Source organism: Pteronotus mesoamericanus, unplaced genomic scaffold (genome assembly GCF_021234165.1).
Source record: "Pteronotus mesoamericanus isolate MK-2021 breed Mesoamerican mustached bat unplaced genomic scaffold, CSHL_Meso_final contig_94, whole genome shotgun sequence".
In the NCBI taxonomy this organism is placed as follows: Eukaryota; Metazoa; Chordata; class Mammalia; order Chiroptera; family Mormoopidae; genus Pteronotus; species Pteronotus mesoamericanus.
The window spans coordinates 14,476,318-14,498,721 of record NW_026555285.1 but is presented as its reverse complement, the minus strand read 5'-3'; positions in this window follow the sequence as shown (position 1 = coordinate 14,498,721).

Genomic DNA, 22,404 nt, shown 5'->3' with positions numbered 1-22,404 from the left:
AATGGTACTTTGATTTATGTTCCATTAAAATTGACCATGTTGCTTCTTAAACAACTCTATCATATAATTATTTATACCCAGAACCTTCTCACTTCCTTTACTCCAAATTTCTCATTCTCTTAATTCTTGAATTCAGAATTTCTCCTGATGTATCATTTTTCCTCTTCCCTGTTTTTTTAAAAGCTGATCAACTTTGTCATGACCGACAATTTTTTCAGTTTTTCCCAGCTTAAAATCCATTAATAATCCTCACCATCAGCTTCACCAACACTACAACTATGAGTTTAATCCCTTTCTTTTTGGTTGCGAACATCTCAGTTGAAAAACACTGTCCTATCTAAAGACCTTTGCCACTTTGTTTAACTTCTGTAAACTCAATGTCCTCATGTATTAAACAGAAAAAAGTAATATTAAATATGCCATTTGGTAGTTATAAGAATTAAATGTGATAATACTTTGCACATACTTTATAAACTGTTAAGTCCCATGTCAATGTAAAGTAATATAATCCAACTTTTTTAACATGATGCAGAAACCAACTGCCTCCTGAGTTTTTGTTATTGGTCTTCTAACACATATGAATTTTCTGTCATCTTTTCTTGTTGCTGAATGGAAGACACAAAAATAGCAGACTAACAGTATTTATCTCCAAATTTTGAATTTCCGTAGGTAGAATTAAAAAACATGTATACAGAAAACAAAATATGACAGGATAATTATATGCTTTCAAATACTGGCTTTAAAAATATGTTAGAAAAAATAAGTTTAGGAAGATAAGCCTGTAACTTCAAAGGAGTGGTTATTTTAATACTATATTTTAAAGAAAATGTATAGAAATAGCTCATATGTGAGAAAATGTAATCCCTCTTGAATTACAAAGGTTAGAGAATTTTTACACAATTTTGTTAACAGAAGAGGTTTTATTTCTTAGAACTCCAAAGAACCATTTTTGTTATCTTCCTGGTTACTCTAAAGCTCATAAAAATGTTAACATATCCATTTTTTAACTATCTTATATTTTCAAAGTTAAAAACAAGAGAAAAGTATATCTTTGTTTCAGGGGCTACATAAATTATCCATGTCATACAAAATAATTTTAAAATAAATTATTGAATTAATTGATGATGTGAGAAAATTGCATATAGGAAATGTTATGATGTATTTTCTCTATATCTAAGTAATAAAACCTGCTTAAGGATACAATCTACCATTTCATACTGTCAGGAATATTGAGAAGCTATTGTGATAAATTCTCAAAAGATGTATCAAGGAAATTCAACTAAAGCAAATTTTAATGAGCCATGTTCTAAACTACATATTCTATCCATACAATTATATTTGATTCACAAGTGCGAGCTTAATAATTCTATAGCTGCTTAAAAGAAAACATAGGTAATATATTGCTTATATTTTGGTTAAAGATGAAAATATAATAATCTCACCATATTGGAATAACTCTCAGATTCCTTGTTTACACTTTGGGGTACTACAAAATAACTATATTACATGCACACAAAGAAGGTAAAAGGGAAAGTGCAGTAAATCACTTCTGTGGTAACCAGCACCAGGCTGAGCTTACACAGTTTAATGTGAAAACTTTAAAGTTCTCAAACTTCCTCAATGTTTCAGTCAGCCCAATTTATGCTTTTATAGCAATAAAGATTTGATTGATTTTAAGACATATGTCTCAATACAATGTAGGTGAAAGAACTCAAAAGAGTAAGTTGAGAAGCTAGGCCCTAATTTCTGCTTTGTCACTATCTGTGTGATTTGGGTGAAAAATATTTCTTGGTTTTTTTTTTTCAGTTACAAGTCCAACAGGTTATTTATGCTTCTAATCATCTACCAGGGATGTCCAACCTGTGGCCCAAGGCCACATGCAGCCCACGATGGCTATGAATACAACTCAACACAAAATCATAAATTTACTCAAAAACATTTTTTTTTGTTCATCACTTTCCATTAGTGTTTATGTATTTAATGTGTGGACCAAGACAACTCTTCTTCCAGTGTGGCCCAGGGATACCAAAAGGTTGGACACCCCTGGTACTCCTTGCTCTAAAATTCTACCAATACTTTGGTAGTTTTGAACCTTAGAAAGTTTTGCAGTTATATAGGTATGAAGAAGTTTTCAAAATCATACATGTAGATTAATCACTATTCATTGCAATAGAAGGAGAATAGAAAGGTCAAACGATGAAAAGAGAAGGGAAAGTCACTATTAAATCATGGAGTCTGGGAAAAAGAAGTTAGTGTTTGGAGACCAACAAACATGGCCACAATTAGCACTAAGGTTTAACAGTCACTTCACGTCTCTGGGCTTTATTTTCCTGATTTTAAAAGTCAATATGCTGGTTTTTAATGGGGTTATATTATATTATATTAATATATAATATCTGTTTTATACAAAATAATATTATATTTAATACAATTATATATTATATATGTTGTAATGCTCAATATGTGTGTCTCTGTGAGCATGAATGTGTAAGTGGATGTATATCATTTATTTTCTTAACTGTTTCTATATTTTTTAGCCCATCTCATTGGTTATCATATGGATAATTAATGCAGCATATGGATAACTTTCTGTTTTTAAATTTTTATTAAATTTATTAGGATAAATTGGTTAATAAAATTATATAGGTTTCAAATATATATTGCCACAATACGTGATCTATATAATGCATTGAGTGCCTACCACCCAAAGTCACATCATCTTCTGTCACCATATATTCAGCCTCTATCACCCTTTACTACCCTCCACTCTCTTTTCCCTAGTAACTGCCATACTGTTATCTATGTCTATGAGTGTCAGTTTTACATTCCACATATTAAGGAAATCATACAGTTCTTAGCTTTTGCTGACTGTCATGTTTCACTTAGCATCATTTACTCAAGGTCCATCTATGTTGTTGCATATGGCAGTATTTCATCTTTTCTTATGGCTGAGCAGTATTCCATTGCATATGTGAACCACATCTTCCTTATCCAACCCTCTGTTGAAGAACACTTTGTGGTTGACTCCATGTCTCGGCCATGGTGAATAATGCTGCAATGAACATAGGGGTATATATATCTTTGCAAAAAAAATGTTTTTGAGTTTTTAAGATAGATACCCAGAAGAGGGATTGCTTTGTAATATGGTAATTCTATTCTTAATTTTTTGAGGAACTGCTGTAACATTTTCCATAGTGGCTGTACCAGTTTGTATTACCACCAGCAGTAAATGAAGATTCCTTTTTCTCCACAACCTCTCTAACACATGTTACCAGTCTTGTTAATAATAGCCGTTCTAACAGGTATGTAGTGGTACCTCATTGTAGTTTTGATTTGCATTTCCCTAATAGCTAGTGAAGCTGAGCATCTTTTCCTGTATCTGTTGATCATTTGTATGTCTTCTTGGGAAAATTATCTGTTCAGGTTCTCCTGCCCATTTTTTAATTGGATTTTTTGTTTTTTGTGTTGAGTTGTATGAGTTCTTTATATATTTTGATTAACCACTTGTCACAGATGTTGTTTGCAACTATCATCTCCCATTTGGTTGGTTGCTTTTTGTTTTATTGTCAGTTTCTTTTGTTGTGTGAAAGTTTTTTAGTTTGATATAGTTCCATTCACTTATTTTTACATTTACTTTTGTTGCTTTTGGGGTCAAATTCATAAAATGTTCTCTATGACCAAGGTCTATAAGTTTAGTACTTATGCTTTCTTCTATGTAATTTATTGTTTAAGATCTTATATTTAGGTTTTTTACTCATTTTGAGCTAATTTTTGTATATAAAGACAAACTATAGTTTACTTTCATTCTTTTGCATGTTGTTTTCTAGTTTTTTCTGTGCCATTTATTGAAGAGGCTTTCTTTTTTCCATTTTTTCTCTTTTGTCATGGTTATATTTGCCTCATAAAATGTGTTAGGAAGTATTGCTTTTTGTTCAATTCTTTGCAAGAGTTTAAAAAGGATAACTATTAAACTTTCCTTGAATGTTTGGTAGAATTCACTAATGAAGCCATTAGGTCCTGGACTTTTATTTTTTGGAAGGTTTCTGATGGTTATTTCAATTTCTTCACTGTCGATTTGTCTATTTATATTTTCCAATTCCTCATGTTTTAGTCTAGAAACATTATATATTTTAGAAACTTAACCATTTCTTCTAGGTTATTGTTTGGTGGCATATAGTCTTTCATAGTATTCTAGTGTGATCCTTTGTATATCTGTGATATCTGTGGTAATTTCTCTTCTTTTATTCCTGATTTTGTTTATATAAGTCTTATGTCTTTTGTATTTAGTGAGTCTAGTCAGGGGCTTGTCAATTTTATTAATCTTTTCAAAGAACTGGCTCTTTGTTGTATTAATTTTTGTATAGCTCTTTTGTTCTCTACTTCATTCAATTCTGCTCTAATTTTTATTTCCATTTTTCTGCTGACTTTGTTTTTTTTCTTTCTTCTATTTGTAGTTCTTTAAGATGTAATGTTAGGTTGTTTACTTGGGATGTCTCTTTTTACTTGAGATAGACCTGTAGTAATATAAACTCTCAATACTGTTTTTGCTCCATCCAAAAGTTTTGGTATGTCATATTGTCATTCCCATTTGCCTCTCTATATATTTTCATTTCATCTTTTATTTCTTCTTTGATCCAGTTTTTTTCTAGTAGTGTGGTGTTGAATCTCCATATATTTATGGGTTTACTTCCTTATTGTAGTTGTTTTCTCATTTCAAATCAATGTGGTCAGAGAATATGCTTGGTTGTCTGAAATCATATTCAGACAATCAAATTTCAGAGAATATGATTTCGATCTTTTTAAATTTGTTGAGGTTAGTTTTATGACCCAACATATAGTCTATCCTTGGGAATATTCCATGTGCACTGGAAAGGAATGTATAATCTGATGTTTTGAAACGAAAGGCTCTGTAAATGTCAATTATGTCCATTGGATATAATGTGTCATTTAAGGTCTATATTTCTTTATTTTCTGTATGGAGATCTGCCTAGAGTTGTCAAAGGAGCATTTAGGTCCCTATCATTGTAATTTATTCAATTTCTCCCTTTGTTCCTGTTAGTAGTTTTATATATTTTGGTGCACCCTGACTGAGAGTGTAAATATTAAGAAGTATTGTGTCTTCTTAATATAGTGTTCCTTTTATCATTATAAAATGTCTATTTTGTCTCATTACTTTTGTTAGCTTGAGTTCATTTTGGCAGATATAAGTATGGCTACAACTGCTTTTCTGTGGATGCTATTTTCTTGGAGAATTTTTTTTTTTTTTTTTTTTTTTTTTTACCTTTAGTCTACCTTTGTCTGTGCAGCTTAGCTGTGTCTTCTGAAGGCAGCATATGGCTGGGTTTTGTTTTTTGATCCAATCTACTACTATGTGTCTCTTTATTGGTGAGTTCAGTCCAGTTACATTTAGGTTAATTATTGTGTTAGGATTTTCTATAGCCATTTTAATTTTTGTTTTCTGGTAGCTCTGTGTCTCCATTGGTTCTTTTCCTTTGTGTTTCTGCTTTTTGTTTTTGTTTAGTGATATTCCATACTTCTTTCCTCTTTTTCTTATTCTTTTTTTAAGTTATATGTTCCAGTTTTGATTGTGCATGTGTGTGTGTGTATGTGTGATTTATGAAAAACAGTTTCACATATACAGTAGTCTTTTTTCTTTTTAATGTATCTGATCTCCATTCTCCTTTGCAAATTCTGACCTTTATCCCCTCTCCTTTTATGTTTTGGTTGTTACAAAATATCCTTATTTATATTGTAAATTTGTTGATAATCTTACTCATAGTTTCCTGATCTTTATTCTTTGTTTCAGATAGAAGAATTCCTTGAGTATTTCCTGCAATGGAGGTCTTTTGGTGATAAATCCCCTCAGCTCTGTGTGTCTGTTAAAGTCCTAACTTCTCCTTCATATCTAAAAGGTAACATTGCTGGACATACTATTCTTGGCTGGAAATTTCTCTCTTTTAGTTTGAATATTTGATTAAACTAGTGGCTTGTTTAGTTTCTTGTGAGAAATCTGATGATAACCTAATGAGCTTTCCTTTATAGGTAACTTCTTTTTTCTTTACCCTGGCTGCCTTGAGAATTTGTTGTCGTTAATTCTTTAGAATTTTAATACAATGCACCTTGGAGAAAGTCTTTTTGGATTGAGGTAATTATGTGTTCAGTTTGCTTCTTAGATTCAATGAGCTAGATTTTTTCATAGGTTTGGAAAGTTCTCATAAACTGTTTGGATAGGCTCTTAGTTTCCTTCTTCCTCTCTTCTTCTGGTATACCTGTTATTCTTCTATGGCTCTTTCTGGTGAAGTCAGATAGTTCACACATAGTTCTTTCACTTTTTTTTATGCTCAAGTCTCTCACTTCTATCCTCTGTATCATTTTTAGATTTCTTTCTATCTTTGATATCACTGATCTTTTCCTCCGTCTGATCCTTCCCTATGTTTACTAGCTTATTCTTTTTATTTTCTATTCAGTTATTTATCTGCAGAATTTCTGATTGGTTCTTTTTTTAAAGTTTCAATCTCTTTGGTAAAGTACTCATTTTGTTCATTGATATGTTATCTCAGCTCATTAAACTGCCAATCTGTATTTAATTATATCTTGTTGAGTTTTCTTTTAAGTGAAATCTTGAATTCTCTGTAATTTAAATCACATGTTTCCATGCCTTTACCACTACCTTGGTTATTTATTGTATTTGATAGATTTCTTCTCTGCCTAAGCGTCAATGTATGACTGGTACTTCTGTAGTAGATTTATATGAAGCCGCCTCTCTTAAATTTTAGTAGGTGACACTGAATAATATGGGGTTTTTTTAGCTCTTTTGCGCTGCTCTGGCTTTTTGGATCTTTCTTGGTTGGTGGAAAATGGGTAGGTTGGTGCTTCCCCTGTGATCTGGTCACCCTAGACCCAGGGGACCAACCTTAAAGGGAAATACAGTGAGTGAAGATTCTCCAAATCCATGAAATCCCAGGGCTGCCCCCCTGAGCCACACACTGCTATCAGTGTTGTCATGATGCCTGGGGCTGGTGTGGGGTGGAGGTAACCTAGTTGCCTTATAAGTTGCTTTGGCCTCCTGGTAATGGCAATGTGAGCTCCAGACTCCCCCTGCACCCCTGATCCCAGAACCAGTCACAGACTGTGCCCTTTGCTCAGGGAAAAAGTGACTCTATAGTACTAGTTACCAGATTTGCAGGTGCTGTGCTCTGCAACTAACACCAAGGGCAAAGAGAGGTGAGCAGTGGGAGTGTAAGGGGAGGCCAGGCTCCATGGCTTTGTTTCACTGTGTGGAATGTTGACTGCCGGACAACCACAGGTGCACTTCTTTGTTGTGTCCCAGTCCAGTTCACTGGGCTCAGCTGCAGCTCATATGATCCACTCCTGCAGGAATGCCCACTGAACCTCTTTGCTTCTCCTAGCTGAAGGGAGTGCCAAGACAATGTCATTCTTTCCTTTTCCCTGCTGTGAATTCTTGGCTACAGGACTGCATCAGTCTAGGGCTTATCTCAGTGTTCTCCATTTTCACATCCCCAGTTTGCTTCCACTTGCCCACCTTTAGGTGTTTCAATGTGTGGATCTCTCAGGTGTGTTTGTGCATTGAGCGTGGATTCCTTTGTTGAATTATAGCTGTTCATATTGTTGAAACTTCCAGAGGAGAGACCAGGGGGCTCTCTAATGCCACCATTCCTCTGCTGTCTCATATATATATATATATTTTTATATATATATATATATATTTTTTTTACATGAGCTGAAGCTGTTGCATCTAAGCACACACTATTTTTGTTTTGCCTTGTAGCCATTATAGATTTTAGTTAGGTTATTACTTGATAAAATGGGACAATTGTACAGTGAAGAGAACCATGTATTTTATACTCTTGTAGGTACCACAGAGGATACAAAAAATAATTCCTTAAGTTACAGTAAGTCATAAAAACTAGCTCTAGAAGATTTACATTTTATTTGAGAATTAAAGGTAGTTCGGATGTCTTGCATTAGATTGTAGTAATTATTTGTAGTTAAACTTGAGATTTAGCAAACCTTAAAGAATGAGATAATTGTAGTTGTGACTTGAGATATGTAGATTTGTTCATGATTAATAATTATTATTGAGATAATTATTACTTAATATGCTATTTAATTAGCCATAATTTGACATATAAGATAAAGATATGAAGGATGAAAGATGAAAGTGAGTAGTGGCACTAAGGTCATTTCAAAATTTAGCCTTCAAGCCCTCTGTTGTTTCATTCTCCCAGACATGGAAACTGTCTTCAGTACTGGCATTCCCTAAGCAGTTGTTATACTACTCTATTCCTAAGATTTATTTATTAAGGCCATGAATGAAACCACATAAATTTGGCCTTTTTAGAAGTCTGCCAGATTGAGGAGGAAAGTTAAAGACATAAATGTCATGTGCTATGTTTTAGAAGGCATGGTACCTGAGAATAAATAATTTTAAAATATATTTATTTATTTATCTATTGTTTATTTTATTACAGTTGTGTTGGAAAATGTCCTGCTTGGTTTCAGGAAATGTAGCCTCACCGGCAGGCAAGAGGGCCTCAAGGCTGGAGCTAAACAAGAAGGCTTTGGGAAAACAGGCCACTGAGGAGACAAAACCTGTCCCCCTGTCAGGGATGCAGCCCCTGCCTCCCTCACATCACCCTGCTTGGCCCTGTGATGGTCAGTTAGTAAAAGACGGGTAAGATCTCTCAGGAGGAGGGACAACCTAAGCCAGACACGTCCAGTATGAGCAGGGGGACAAGGACTTGGGGGACACGGAGAAAGGACAAAAAAGTCCACACCCCTCGGCTGGGTTTGGACAGGGCCAGAGTCCTCATTCTATCTGAAAGAAGTCTCCTTATCTCTTGGTGGCTCTGCCCTGCCCGCCTGGCTCAAGCTTGAAACATACTGAAGGCAAGTACAGCACAAAACTGGATGGGGCAGTTCCTGGGGACAATCAGGCCTCGAAGTAAGTTCCTCTAAGCAAGCTTTGTTCTTCTCTCAAAAGCTATAATATAAGGCTCATACTAGGAAGGAGATTTATGTTATTCATAGACCCTGACCTGAGGCAGATCTCTGGTGTTCCTTGAATTGTTATCTATGATCCCTGTCTGTTTTCTGTAAACATAGCCTTTTGACACTGATTAATGACCTTTGCATCCATACCCCTGTGCATTTGGTTATCAATAAAAGCTTTTGGGCATAGGGGTTCGGGGCCACCTCCATTAAAGGGGAGAGCCATGTCCCCTGTCCTGGCAAACAGAGAAGTGTTCGCAACAACTCGTGTTTATTCCCCTGATCCATGACAACCCTGGGTTGGGCTCCGTGGGATTCAGAGCCGTGCTCCCTCCTCAGCTGGCTCTGACAGTAACCCTCAGGTCCAGGAGTGCCCTGCAATGCGTCTCTCCCCATGATATAGTTGTCCTATTTTTTCCCCTTTTCTTCCCTTCTACCCAGCTCACCCCTCTAGCCCTCAATCAATCCCTTCTCTATTGTCCAGGTCCATGCTTCATTCATACATTTTCTTTCACTAGTCCCTTCCCCTTCCTTCTACCATTCCCTCCTCCCACCTCCCCTTTTACAGTTATTAATCTGTTCCACGTTTCTGTGTTTCTAGTTATATTTTTCTCATTAGTTTATTTTTTTCATTAGATTCCAGTTATAAGTGAGGTCATATGTTATTTGTTTTTAAAATTTATGGTAATAACTATGCTTTCCACTCAAGGTTAGGTTCTCTCTCTCTCTGTAAATTCATTCATCATTTAAAAATATATTCTGATATGATGTGCTGCCCATGAGCATGATCTGGAGTGATCTATCCAATCGATTTCCACAACATCATTTGCTTTCTTATTTGCTTGACTGAAGAAGATTAAGAAAATTGTTAAGTCATTTTAGTTTAAAAAATCCAGTACTGGAGAGGGGCAGGCTTGAGGTAATTATTTATTGTTGTCTTGGATAGCGGTAATGTATAGTAGGTGATGCATACCTACAGTCACCATTTTCATATGCTTTATCTGTTTTTCCATCAAATCTAAAGTAGCCAGTACAGAATTTTTAGAAGGAGGTGAAACAAAAATCAAAGTAACGCTAAAGAAACTTGTAGAAATGAAAGCCTAGTTTCTTAGGGTTCTAGGCTGTATACTTAGGGTTCTAGGCTGTTTATGGTGCTCTTGAGTAAATCTTTTAAAAGGATATTATGGACAATGGAAAAGGAGAGACTATGGTACCAGGAAGGTGTTTAGTGAATAATCTATCTTTTCTAAGTCTGATAATATTTTAATTATTTTAGAAGTTGATATTTATTTTCCCTTATAAACAATATAGATTATTGAGTACCTACAAACAACCATACCTTTGTAGTTAGATATTTTGGGCTCTTATTTTTAATTATTATATGAACTTGTGAATGCTATATGTATTCATCTTTATTGTAATTTTTGGAAGGTATGCAGCTGTATAAAATATTTTGCTTTCCATGTTTTCTCAGAATTGTCTTTTTAGCCAATTGAACAGACTTAACAGTTTCCTTTTTTTTTATTGTTGTTCAATTACAGTTGTTCCAGTTTTTCCCTGTTGCTCCCCCACTGCCCTATCCTCTCCCCGCTCTGTCAGCCAGTCGCCCTCAGCCATGGTTGTCTACTACCATGGGTCCTTTATACATGTTTCTTTACTACACCCTTCCCTTTCTTCCCTCAATTATCCTCTGTCTTTCTCCCCTTGGGTCACTGTTAGTTTGTCCCTTATTTCGATGTCTTTGATTCTATTTTGCTCATTTGTTTGTTTTGTTCATGACTTTCCACTTATAGGAGAGATTATATGGTATTTGTCTTTCGCAGTCTGGTTTATTTCACTTAGCATAATATTCTTTAGTTCCAGGAAGACATACAGAAGGCACATAGACATATGAAAGAATGCTCAACATCACTAGCCATCAGAGAGATGCAAAATAAAACCACAATGAGATACCACTTCACACCTGTTAGAATGGCCATCATTAACAAATCAACAAATAGCAAATGTTAGTGAGGATGGGGGGAGGGGGGCCGAGGGGAGGAATCCTGGTGCACTGTTAGTGTTTTCTTTAAAGCATAATAATTATTCCACATGATCATTAGATGATTTTACCAATTCTATTTTTCTTTTTAAATTACATATTTATGATGATGTTTAGCTGAAAAGTGAAAGTTTTTCATAATTTTCACATAGATTTCCCTGGCTCTATTTTTATATTTCATTAGATTGCTTTATAACTTATAATAAAAATATTTAGAGAAAGTTCCAATTTAAGCCCATATAGCTAGAAAATTCATAGTCATATTTGTCATTACATTCTAAGTCACACCAATGTGTTAATTAGGATCATTTGAGTAACAGTATGCTAACTGAATTTAGTTGCATAAGTATCTCAGTATTCTACTGAAATATAAGGAGATAACAATTAAGAAAGAAGATGTCTAGTTTAGATGGAAACTTTTAAATTCATTCATGTAGTATTACTCATGGCCAACCATTTCCTTAATGTAACTGTAAATACTTATATTTAGAGATTTGGGCCAGATGACAATATACCAAAATATAGAAAAATTTACCAATATTTCACTTGAATTGTTTTTCAATTAATTCCCATTTTCAAAGTACTTATTTAATAACATAACTATCTATTTTCTATGATAGGAGATTCTGCCCTTGCCCTTTCAATGATGAATGTTAGTATTAACACTTCATAGGAATTTACTTAAATTCCTTGCAATTATTTTAAAAGCCCAAATAGAATTGGTGCATGCTATTTCCAAGAATTTTTAATTATATATAGAAAGTATTATTGAAAACATTTTTATTTTTAAAAAGATAGAAATATTGATCATTTTCTACAAATCACTGGAAACATTCATTAAGGGTCAAGTAGAAATATACCCATCAACTTTATACCCAACAATCAGTAAATTGATACTGTTTCATATTTTGGGAGAAGTTTCTCTTAACCTCTGCCTGTTCTACCCATTTCTTGTCTATTTATTTTATAATATATTTCAACATATCTTAGTGATTTCCTTTTAAAATTGTTGACCAAAATAGCAGAGTGTTGTCCCAAGTATGTTTTTGTTGTTGTTTAATCCTTCTTATATGACATAATAAATTATCGTACACCCCAGAGCTTCAGAAAATGAAAAGTTTCTTTATAACAATTCAGTTGTGGAGTTGTGTAAAATATGGGAAGATCAGTTCTTCATTCTCTGTATAATTCCTTGTGGACAGATGTGTGACAACATTGTCCTGAATGCTAAGCCTCATTATTAATTTTCTTAGAGCAATTTTGAGAATTATTATTGTTTTCACATAATTCAGGACTATTCTCACACTTTTTATACTATTTTGTTTTGGAAATATCTACAATTATTGGATTTAGCAATTTAGCTGCAGAACCCATGGCTTATACATTTTCTCAGGAGCAAAACTACAAACCTCCTGAAAGACAACATAGGAGAAAATCTAGATGATCTGGGACATGGCTTTTTAGATACAACACCGAAAGCATGATCCATGGGAAAAAATATCAGTCAGCTAGACTTCATTAAAATGAAAACTTCTTCTATGTAAAATACAATCTCAAGAGAATGAGAAGACAAGCCACAGATTGGAAGAAAATATTTCGGAAAGACATAGTTGGTAAAGTCCTGCTATTTAAAAAAACTTTTTAAACTAAACAATAAGAAAACAAACAACCCAATAAAAAATGGCCCAAAGACCTTAATATACACCTCACTATAGAAGATATACAGATGGTATAAGAGGACATGGGAGGTAGGCCATGTCATATGTCATCACAGAAATGCAAATTAAAACAAGGACATATCAATACTCCTATTGGGCCACAATCTGGAACACTGACACACTAAATGCTGGTGAGGATGTGAAACAACAGTAACTCCCATTTACTGCTGGTGGGAATGCAAAATAATACAACCACTTTGGAAGACAGTTTGGTGGTTTCTTACAAAATTAAACATACACTTAATACACTATTGAACGATCACACTCAAAGAAAATCTGTACACAGATGTCTATTCCAGCTTTATTCATAAATGTCAAAACTTGGAAGCAACCAAGATGTTCTTCAGTAGGAGAATGTATAAATAAGTTATGATATATCCAGATGATGAGTTATTATTCAGCTCTAAAAAAGAAATGAGTTATCAAGCAATGAAAAGACATGGAAAAAACTTAAACACATATTACTAAGTAAAAGGCATGCCGTACAGTTTTAAGAACTCTCATGTATCTTATAAGTCAGGGATCCCCATCCTCCAGTCTGGGGACTGGTCTGGGACCTGTTAAATACATGTGGACGGGAGCAAAGCTCTTCTGAGCTCCACCTCCTGACGCCTCGCCCCATCACAGCAGAGCTCTGCCTCCCCCCACACCTTTTTCCATTAAACAAGCCCCTGGTGCCATAAAGGTTGGGACTGCTCTTATAAGCGATAGAGGACTCATCAAAGTCCATTAAAACAAATAATATAAGTAAAATATATGATCCAGCTTTAGGAGAGGTAGTATGAAGTTATACATTTTCTTTCTTTTCTGAAACAAGTAGAATGTATGGAGTCCCAGAGATGGGGAGGTATATCTGATACTAAATGTTTCCATGTTTAAATACAGTCATTTTAAAACTCAGCATTTTGTGTCTTAGGTTGAGGTCCCTAAATAGGGCCTTAAGGCAAAGGTCCCTGCACACAATATTTGTTAAGGGAGTGCTCCCTGACAAATCCACTGAAGGAGTGGAGGGAACAGGTCAGACATAAGGAAGAAGTCAAGGAATAAGACAGGGGAACAATTCCAGAAGAAATCTCACAGAATGTACCTTCAGCCTGATAACGTCTGGGAAATTCTAGCCTCAGAGTAAATTATGCCTCAGAAGCTGTCTCAACCAAGGGCATGTAAGTCGGGTTTCACGTTATACCCTTCAGTTATCAGCTCAGGGGCGCTAGGATTGATCATGCTGGGTGATGGACTTTATCTTTTAGGCAATACTGGTTCTCTTTGGTCTCAAAGAGATCAAGATGACTTTTCTAAAAAGTTGCACCTGTAGACTATTGGAAAAAAAGCAAAAGAGCTCCAAAGCCACATGAATTTAATATGGAAATGCTACAATCAATCTGAAAGTATCTGGGTAGAAAAAAAAGGGTTCATTACAATGAGGTTGACAGAACAATGCCATCCATATTTATAGGTAGGAATCTCAGACATTGAGAGAATAATGGTATCCTTGCAAACATAACCTCATAAATAATGGGGCAGATATTAAAGCATGAGTCTTTTATGTTCTTTATTTTTTTCATGCCCCCTAAAAGTATACCTTTTAGTTATTTTACCAGGTGACTTATGCCCATATGTGAGAACAAAGACATATGTCTGTTAATTAAGTCCACCCTTAAAACCAAAATATCTTTACATCAGATTCAAAGGGATTGCTCCCTATGCTAGCCATTAAAAATTTAGGTATCTTATCTGCATCTATAGCCTGGAATTCCCTGTGCTGAGAACTTGGTTCCAGAAACCACTCATTACCTCCCTGGGTCTGTGGAGCACATCTAGCCTTAAACTTGTTTATTCTTCAGAATTCCTCGTTTCACATGGTGTCCTAATTTCCACAGTATCAGGCTTCCTGATCATATCCATAGCAATATTTTCAATATAGAGATGATACTAAGTAAATGAAGTTTGTAATATCTTGTAACTAGAAATTTGGGTAAGATAATTGTGTTACTTGGTAAGGTTTATATACATTTTATGTATCTATTGGAGAAGTAAAATAATTACCTTAAAAATAAGATCTCTATTAAGCTTGGCATCCTACAAATGTATTTAAGTATCCCCTACCCTCCACAAACTTCATGTAAAAACTTGGAAAGTTTTAAAAAGGTGACATTTGACATAGAGTCTTTCCTGATTATATTGTCTTTTCCTCCCCTCTGCCTCTAGAAACTTATGATTTTAATATTTGCTATTTGCTTCAGGTATGATGTTAAATTTATTGTTTCATACTGTCTGTGATATAGTCGGCTCTGCAGTTTTATTTGTATCTTTCTTTCACAAACCGTCATGGGTTCTGCTACCACTCATTCATTTTGGTTCCATTATCATCTAGAGAATGAAGCAGGAGTGATTTACAGGGTGACTGAGGGCCCACGCTTGTGGCCTTCCTCACAGTTTTCCTAAGCCTGTAATGTGCAGATATATAGATCACAGTGACATTTTTACAAGGCTAGACATTTGTTTATTAACACCCTGTTTAGAATTTTTCTGTGATGATTCTGCAGCAAGACTGAATTAATTAGATTTTTTTTTTTACTATCAGCATAAAAAAATGATATTAAAGATTTGCTACTGCTTTTTTAATGTCCTGAAAATTGTTCTCTGTTTGTATGGCAGTATGGAAGAAAGATTAGTAAGCTAATTGTCATGCAGTTAAATTTAGTTTATGTTGCTTCTGCACACCAAATAATTCATTATACTTTGGTGTTTACTTACAATTAAAAATGAAAGGCCTCTGATCTGATATTTGTGAAATGTTATTGTTCTTTCCAAACTGGGATTTTTAGTTATAACCATTAATTATTTAAGAAACCAGTAAAAATAAATAATTATTTGAAAACATCTTTATGCACATGAATTTTTATATCATTCTACAAAGACATGAAATATGAAAGAATCATTTTGGTCTAATTTAACGTAATGTGAGTGAAAACTATTGTTCCCTCCACAAAACCTTAAATTCTTTATTTATTTAGGATCAGAAGTGTTAATATGAAATTAATATAAAAATTAAAGCATTATATTCTCACTAGATTTGCAATATAAATTAATTGTTCCAAATTATTAAATTAATAGACTCTTTTAATTCAAAATAATAAATTAAAATTATTAGTAGTCATTTGACTTTTCTCCAGTAATAAAATTTCAATAGCACTGACTATATCTTACTTTATATTAGGTCAGTCTACTTAATTTCTCAAAATAAAATATTTAGTGATAGGTATATGGTAAACAGAAATAGTTGGAGTCCTTTGTTAGGATGTCTTTTAGATAGTGAAATTAAAAAAAAGTAATTAGTAAATGTGAGTGTGTATTCACCTCCTGTGGCATTTTGTTCTCTCCTGATTTTGTTTCATTCATGCCTTTTAATGGTTTGTAAAAAAAAGTAAATTTTTAAATCATTTTTTTAATTTTTAAATTCTTTGAATAAGAATCACTTTGGAAGCTTGTTAAAAATAAAAGTAACTAGCCCTGGCTGGTGTGACTCAGTGGATTGAGTGCCTGCCTATGAATCAAAGAGTTGCCCATTCAATTCCCAGTCAGGGCACATGCCTGGGTTGTGGGCCAGGTCCCTGGTAGGGGGCATTTGAGAGCCAGTCACACAGTGATGTTTCTCTCGCTCTCTTTCTCCCTCCTTTCCTCTCTCTATAAAACTAACTAAATAAAATCTTTTAAGAAATAGAGGTAACTAGTCCTGACTAGTGTGGTTCAGTGAAGCATCGCGAGTTTGAATCCCTGTCAGGTCACGTGCCTAGGACATGCCTGGGTTGCGGGTTTGATCCACGGTCAGAGCGCAGATATTTCACTCTCACATCAGTGTTTCTCTCCGCTTTTCCGCTCCCTTCCTCTCTCTCTAAAAATAAATAAATAAAATCTTAAAGGAAAATAAAAAAATGGAGTTAACCAGCCATCCTTCCCAAGTTCTTACTACATTAGGACAGTCCCAAAGAGCCATATTACTAACGATCACTCCAAGTATTTCTATTGTCGGTGATCCATAAATGAAACTTACAAAAATAGTCTGATAGAGTCTGATGAAAATTCAGAAGTCTGAGCACTATCATCTGAAACTTGAACTTGTGGTTTTTGGATCCTGTATAGTATAGGCAGCTATGGGACAAGTATAATATTAGTAGAGGTGGGTCTGTCAATCTTCAACCTTTGCAAACTAGGGTTTTTTTTTTAACTCCAAACCATGACAACTTTATGTGGGCATTTCTTGTTCCCTGTGTTGTAGGCAAGGGTCAGTTTGTATTCCTAAATGTTGTCTTAATTATATCTACTTCTTTCCTCATTCTTTGTTTATGAATGCTGCAGTGGCCATTAAATATATATGGTGGGGAGAAAAATATTCCTGCAAGGATGTATACCTCCTAATCACCTGAAACTGCATAGATTATGTTACATGGCAAAAGGAGTTTGCAGATATAATTAAGGTTACAGACTTTGACATGGTAAGATTATCAGAGATTACTCAAGAAGAATCAATCTATCACACAGTTCCTTAAAAACAAAGAATATTCCCCACTGGGTTAGAGTAAAGAGACTGAAGAACCAGGAAGCTTCATAGAAAATCAACTTCCTTTTGCTGATTTTGCAGGTGAAGGCAACGGGCCATGAGGCAAAGAATGTGGGTTCCCTATAGAAAGTGGGAATGGGGCTCAATCTCATAGCACAAGGAACTGAATTCTGTTAACTCAAGTGAGCAGAAAACAGAGTCTACCCTATAGCCTCCAGAAAGAAACAAAGCCCTGCTAAGCCTTTGGTTTCAGTTTAGTGAGAATCTTATCAAAACTACTGACCTGCAAAACAGAAAGACACTAAGTTTGCGCTGTTTTAAGACATCAAGTTTGTGGTCATTATCACTGCAGCAATAGGAAACTAACACAGGAGGCCAATAAATCTACTTTTCCTTGAAGTATGTTCATTTTCTTTTTTTTTAGTTAAATTTCCAGACTAATGTGGTTTTTTAATATTTAAATTTGATTTTACATGTTTCTTTAAGGGTCTAACAGTTTCTAGCTGTTTATTCCAAATATATTACAGAACACCATGGACAAGTATCTGTCAACTATCAACAATTAAAAGCAAGTTACTTAGCAGAGATTTGGTGCACTAAACTAGGAGCTAACAATGAATTCCTGTGAATTTTAACAATATATTGACTAAGAGTTTTTAGCAATATATTGACAGAAATATATTGCTGATGATTATTTTTGCTATTGGTGTTACAATTCTCCTTGTCATGTAAGTTAACCATGATAACTGAATTTCACAGCTTTTGTTTTCTTTGGTATATAAACCCAATTTTAGTATGCTGGCTGTTGACTTCACATATTTCAGTTCTTGAGCAGTGTTCCTATTTTTTAGTTTTCTTCACACATATTATTTCTTCATGTATTCCTCTGGCTCTTCAAGGAAGTTTTCTTATGTTTTGCTGTAAATTTTCCCAATAGAAAGCTAAGATAGTTAATAATATTGCTTGTACTCTTGCTTAAATATGTAACCATAAATCTCTTTTACAACTTTTATTTCCTGTTTTAGAGGTCAACATCATTAAGAAGTTATTTTTTTTCTGAGTAACTAAGTCTTCATTTGTCAGATATTGGTGCTATCAATGCTCTCGGGGGACAGATATAGGAGAGATGGTTGGGAGGCATTTTTTGTGCTCACCATCAGAAATACAGGAAAGCCTATTTTTTCACACTTTTATGATTATTTTAAAAAACAGGTTAATCTTCCTACCTTCAGTTAAAAAAAAAACCAAAAAAACAAACTCTGGCTTACAAAAACTTGTCAGATACAGGTTGGCTGTTCTCTATTCATAGCACAGCACAGACTGAAGAATCTACCTTTATTTAGCATAAGATGTTCTTATGATGGAATTATACAAATATGGGTAACTTCTGAAGGATAATTCCATTTTATCCACACTTTACTGGCCAAATCAAGCCAAATGCCAAAGTATAACAACAATGGGGTGGAAAAGATTCTTCTCAGAGAATACCTGGTGATCACATAGCAAGGAGTTGAGAGGTTACAGAGAAGGAAATAAATAATTAGTGCAGTAATAAAATATAGCACACTATATTTATAATACATTTAATGTATTTCTATATAAAACTCCATTTCCCCCTCTCTTTTATGAGTATGGAATTAAATCTCTTTCACTTCCTGGAATGAGTAAACTTGTTTATTACTCTATCAGATGTGGCACAACAAATATTTCCCAAACAATTTTCTCAAGTTCTTTAAAATCTATAGAGTAATACTTACAAATATGAAATAACATTATATCTTTCAATATTAACTATTATTAAAATTATTATGATTTATTGTGTTCATTAAATGCAGATTTTCCTGCCCTTGTGAATGAAGTTCAAATTCTCTGTTTCCTTGGTAGTACTGGGGAAGGAATAGGGAGTAATTCATACTTTATTATATGGGGGAAGAAAGATGAACAGAGCAGTGCACAGGACACACACACACACTTGGGAAAGCAGAAAACTATTTCTTTCTCTCTTATTTTTGGTTAACTAGTTATGAACCCTGCAAGTCTAAGGTTTATGCTGAAAGCTAGTTAATTTATCCTTTGAGAGTATTGTTTAATTTTTTTATATATAATATATATTTATATGTAACTATAGTTACAACTATAGTAATATGGTTATATATATAAAAAACTAACATATATATAGGTTAGGGTTTCATATATATATGAAATATGTATGAAATATATATGAAGAGTGTGTGTGTGTGAGAGTGTATATATATATATATATATGAAAGAACTGATAATTTTTCCTAATAAATTTTTTTTTCCAATCTCATATTCCCTTATAGGAACTATGAGGATGAGTGCTAATACTCTGAAAATATCTTTCATGTATAGCCCAAACAAAATTCTCCAGTTTACTATCTTATAAATATAAATAAGTTGGTAAGACATTGCATAGTCAAGAAATATTTACCATTTGCTTTTATTTCACTATTATATATCCTATTAATTAATAAACACATTAATCCCATCACTTTGCATATAATAAAAATTATATAGACTTTTAAAAATGAATTATTTAAAACATCATAATATATTGTTAGTTCATGCACATTATTCGCTTAATTTTTAATCTTATATAACTATATGAGAGAATTAATAATCTAATAGATATACAATTACCTTACTATACAGTAAGATAAATCAAGAAGAGAATGTATTTTCTAAATCTGATGAGAAGGTTTTATTTTAATTCATGAACTTAATATTTCATTAAGTATTTTCAATTATTTTACTTTAAAAATAATTAAGAAAAAGTAAAGAAGAAAGAATATTGAAGTGGATATGTTATAATGAAATTCAGATTTCACTATGATAAATTCTGTAAAGGCAATGTTTATATATATGTATATAAAAGTTTTTGGGTAATTCACACTCAATTTGAATTTCATTCCAGTGCCTATATATTTTTCATGGCCAGAAAGAAAGAAAGAAAAATAAAACAAGAAAGAAGAAAGACAGGCAGAGGGAGAACAAAAGGAAAAGTTTTTTTCATAAAAACTGGCTGAGTGGGAATAAGAGAACAAGAAAAAAGAATAAGGTGGTGGAGGAGACAGAGAGGATATGAGGTGAGGAGAAGGGAGGGGGGGTGGAGGAGGGAGGGCGAGGCTGCGGTGAAGGAGAGGTGGGCATTCAGGCAGGCCGCAGGGTTCCTTGGCCAGGCCTGCCTGATGTCCCCATGGCCCAGCCACGGGCAGTTCCTGCTCAAGTGGGTGGGTGGCAGTGCAAGTTAGTGAGGGGCTGTCGGCCTACTCTGAGCTGGGAAGCCCTGCAGGAGTCTAAAAGGAAGCATCTTGCAATGGTGGGGGTGGGGGAGGGGACCCGCTCAGGAGGGGCATTAGGGAGGCAACATCATGGTGGGGTCAGAGGTCAGCCTTGGCCAGCTCATGAAGACCTTCGAGAAGAACAGATCCTAGTGGCTAAAGCTCAGGCCCCACCTGGCCACACTCAATGCTGCCCCTTAGAACAGAGTAGGGCCTGGCAGCCTGGTTCCTGGGTCAGCAGCACTCACTCCCTCAATTCCTGCTGCCATCTCCTCACCCACTGCTGAGTCCAGAGCCCACAGGTCCCCAAGACAGCCCCCTTGTAGGCCTTGCGTTTGACATGGGCTTCCCAGTGTACTTCCAAGGAATCAGCAGGCTTGTCACCACCTTCTGAAAAGCCTCCATCCACAATCTCTGCCCCGACTCTGTCTTGTGCAACAAGGGTGAGCCCTGAGGTCAGTGGACTGGCGTGAGCTGTCCAGCACTGTGTAGCAGTTCTCTCTGCTGCCGTGAAGATGGAAGTCCCGGGCAGTCTTTGAAGAACTGGAGCTTTGTGTCATCCTTAGTGAACCCATGTTGTCAGAAGACTTCCGTTTGCTTGGGTGCATTTTTTCCTGTAGCTGTCTTTCCTTCTCGTTGTTTCTGGTCAGCTTCCACACCAGGTCTGTGTCTTCTCTCCTGGGACAACCACCTGCAGGTGAACCAGCCCGCACTCTTCCCGTCTTCAGGGTGAATGAAGTGTCATGGGTCCTATTGACCTTCAGGAGGTAATCTGTGGACCATGGGGGTGGCATGTCTTGACTGACTTTTCCCTTCCCCTTCCCTTCTACGTCCCTCCCCTCCCCCTTCATCCCTCTTCTCCCTCCCCCTCCCCCCTTCTCCCTTCCCCTGCTCTCCTCTCCTTTTCTCTTCCCTTTCCTTCTGTGTCCCTTTGGGCTTTTATTGACATAAACTCAAAAACATCAAGATTTTATCAGATATCTTTTCTGAACCTTATCAACTCAGTAGAGGTTTTGGTTTCATGTTCCTATACATACAACATAACCCAACAAAAGCAGAGCCCCACTGGAATACCAACAACAAAAAAAACCCAGTGGGCAGAATTCTTCATATTTTTTGTTTTGTTTTTTCACTGAGGGCAAAAATGTTGATGAGAAGTCTGAAATTTTAAAACATAGGGTGGCATTGTGCAGGTATTGGCATTTACTCTGGATATTTCTATCATACCAACTAAAAATTTAGCAAGTAGTTGGCTACGTTTTAATGATAGGTGTATCAGTTTTGAAAATTGTACCAAAGTGAATAAATATGATGTCTTGGATTCTTTGGAAATTATATCAGGGAGAAGTGGTTTGAGGTATTAATGAAACAGGAACCATCATGAATTTTGAATTAATGGTGCTAGGTGATAGGCATATAAAAATTTATTATATATTTTTATCTACAACTATGTATTTTGAAATTCTGCAAAATAAATTTTTAAGTTGTACAGAATTTACCTGTGCTAAAGGACAAAATTCAAAGTAAATTTGAGGATCTAATTGATTTTTATTAAGTGGTTCATGAATTGGGTAGCACGCCATCTAGCAAGTAGAAGGTTGCTGGAAAGGGTTGTACAAAAATGGAATGTTTCTGTAGGAGGAAGGGTAGGGCAGGAGAGATGTTAACAAAAGAAAGGATTATTTTTAGACCAGGACTCTTTTTGGGGGCAAAGGATTTTTAATCATGCATACTGCGTCTTCTTTCTAAGGGGAGTGGTGGAGGGCCCAC